A 2,153-nucleotide genomic window follows, 5' to 3' on the forward strand; every position below is an offset into this window, starting at 1 on the left:
CCTCCCAAGAGCACAGCAGACGGGACAGTGAGCCCGTGTGGGCATGGCTAGGGAAATGCCGGCCTCCAACTTCTCTCCCATGCCCTTGCCTCTCCTCTGCACCCGCCTGCTGGCTTAGAAGTGCAGCCTGGGCGCTCAGACATCTGAGGGCCTTTCTCTGCACCAAGTGCGTGGACACCTTTCTACGCACATAGCTTCTTCCCAGTTATTCTCAGGAATCCATCATTTGGGAAGGTGACCTTTGCACAGTGTAGAAATATTCGTCAGTCTTAGCCTGTCACTGGGACTCATTATTTTGCCACGGTTTAGACAAAGGCCAGCTGGTAAGGTGTGTGAGGAAGTCTGCTGGAGGGCCTGGGAAGGGGCCCCTCACTCTTGAAGGAAGAAACTGACCGTAGGCTGACCAGGGTCTTCCCAAAGCTGGGAACAGGACACCTACCCAGGGCCTTGTGGAGAATGCAGCAGGAGGGAAGGGGTGTCCTTTGCAGGTGGTCTTCATGCTTGCATCATAGGGGAGAAGAGGAGACACCCCACTGTGAAAGGTCACGGCCAACGTGGCTTTCGGGTTCAAAAGCTTGGAGAAAGAGCTGACACACAAATTGACACACAAGACAAGAAAAATTAATTTTGAAATTATGGGGGGAAGCCAGGGGAAAACTCCACTGGAGAAGTCAAGTTCCACTGAGTCTCCATTCCAGTCTGCTTTTATTTACTAGAATACACAATTGCCTTTTAGGAATGCAAACAGACATATCAATGGTAATGTTTAGTGAACAGTAAGATTATCAGGTTTTGGGGGAGTTTGCTTTAGGCCATTGAGTCAGCAGTAGGTAATAAAAAGCAAATTCACCCTGTGAATATCAAACCCCAAACTCAGCCTTCTGGTGGACTTCTTGAATTTATATTAATTGCTGTTGATCTTGGTTTCCAGCACCCCGCCTGGAAATAGACCCCATGCCCTCACTGTCCCCAGTCACTACCTTAGGTGTGCATGGGACCCTCAGGGACCAGAGCCTCCCTCTGCCCTTCCTTCAGATCTGGGACTTGTCTGAGATGGTCAGGGCTGGGCGTCAGATTCAGACCTTGGCCATCTGTGCCCTTACAACCATTTTAACTTTCTATTGCTTTAGTGAAAACCTCTATACCAGAGAGCAGTGCTTGTCAAACTTGGCTATGAATGTGAATTACCTGGGAATCGTGCTGAAATGTGGATTCTGATCCAGCAGGTCTGGGGTGGAGTTAGATACTGTGTTCCTAACCATTGCGCAGGTGACACTGGTTCACAAACCAGGCATAAAGTAGCCAGATCAGGTAATCTTGGGCCTGCGATCCATCTCTACCCCATTTAAAGCTAATCAGCTTTTGCTGCTTCAATACAGTGCTTATTAACCACTGCCCTCACCCATGAACAAGGTAAGACACAGTACTCACTACAAATCAACATTTTACAGCTCTTGTTGAGAACTAAAAAATAAACATCCAACTATGTAAGCATTAAAAAAAGAATGAAAGAAAATAAGAAGAAAGAATGAAAGAGAGAAAGAAAGAAACAAGCTTCTTATAAGTTGGGAGCAGCAAAAGAGAGAAAGTGCTTAGAAAGCAAGAATAATTTGTCTCAGTGCCTGATGTCCTGCATGCTGACATCTGAACCTTTCTGATGTGAGACGTGTTCTTGAAAATGGTGCTTTAATGTATTACAGGTATTTTATAGTTAAAGGTATTCTGAATGTTACACTTTACTAAAATAAATATTTTTGGTAAAGCATTTGATTAATTTTTCATTTATCTATTTTAAAATTCCTACTTTTTCATATTCAATTTTCTTAACAGCTCATTTCCAGAGCACAACTTCCTTTAAGAAATGCTCCTCCCTTGTGTGCTGAAGGTAAAGAGTAATTGCTTAGGCAGAGACCTGGGAGCGCGGCCACAGTGACAGTCCGCTGGAGGCCGTGAGCCCTTCCTCTGCAGTGTGTCATAGTGGATGTGATGAAATGACAAACTTAGAGTGCAACCATTTGTTGCAAAACAATGGTGAGCTGCTCTAGGGCAAGGCTGCAAAGATCCTAATGGTTCCCGTAATAACCTCTGTTACAAATGTTTATTGCAGGGCACTGTGTGTAACTCTGGTTTTTCAACCAATTCACAAACATTTG

The 2,153-nt window shown here is 45.0% G+C and overlaps 1 long non-coding RNA gene across 1 annotated transcript in view; it reads right to left on the reverse strand.

The window, feature by feature from the left end:
• Positions 1-1,746, reverse strand: part of LOC107184086 — a 15,040-nt gene extending 13,294 nt beyond the window's left edge. The window contains exons 1-2 of the long non-coding RNA XR_001514911.1: positions 1,736-1,746; positions 1,107-1,114 (exon numbers count right to left, since the gene is read on the reverse strand). This is a non-coding gene — a long non-coding RNA (uncharacterized LOC107184086). The remainder of the gene's footprint in view (positions 1-1,106; positions 1,115-1,735) is intronic.
• Positions 1,747-2,153: the final 407 nt, after the last annotated feature.

Source organism: Myotis davidii, unplaced genomic scaffold (assembly GCF_000327345.1).
Source record: "Myotis davidii unplaced genomic scaffold, ASM32734v1 scaffold1464, whole genome shotgun sequence".
Classification (NCBI taxonomy): Eukaryota; Metazoa; Chordata; class Mammalia; order Chiroptera; family Vespertilionidae; genus Myotis; species Myotis davidii.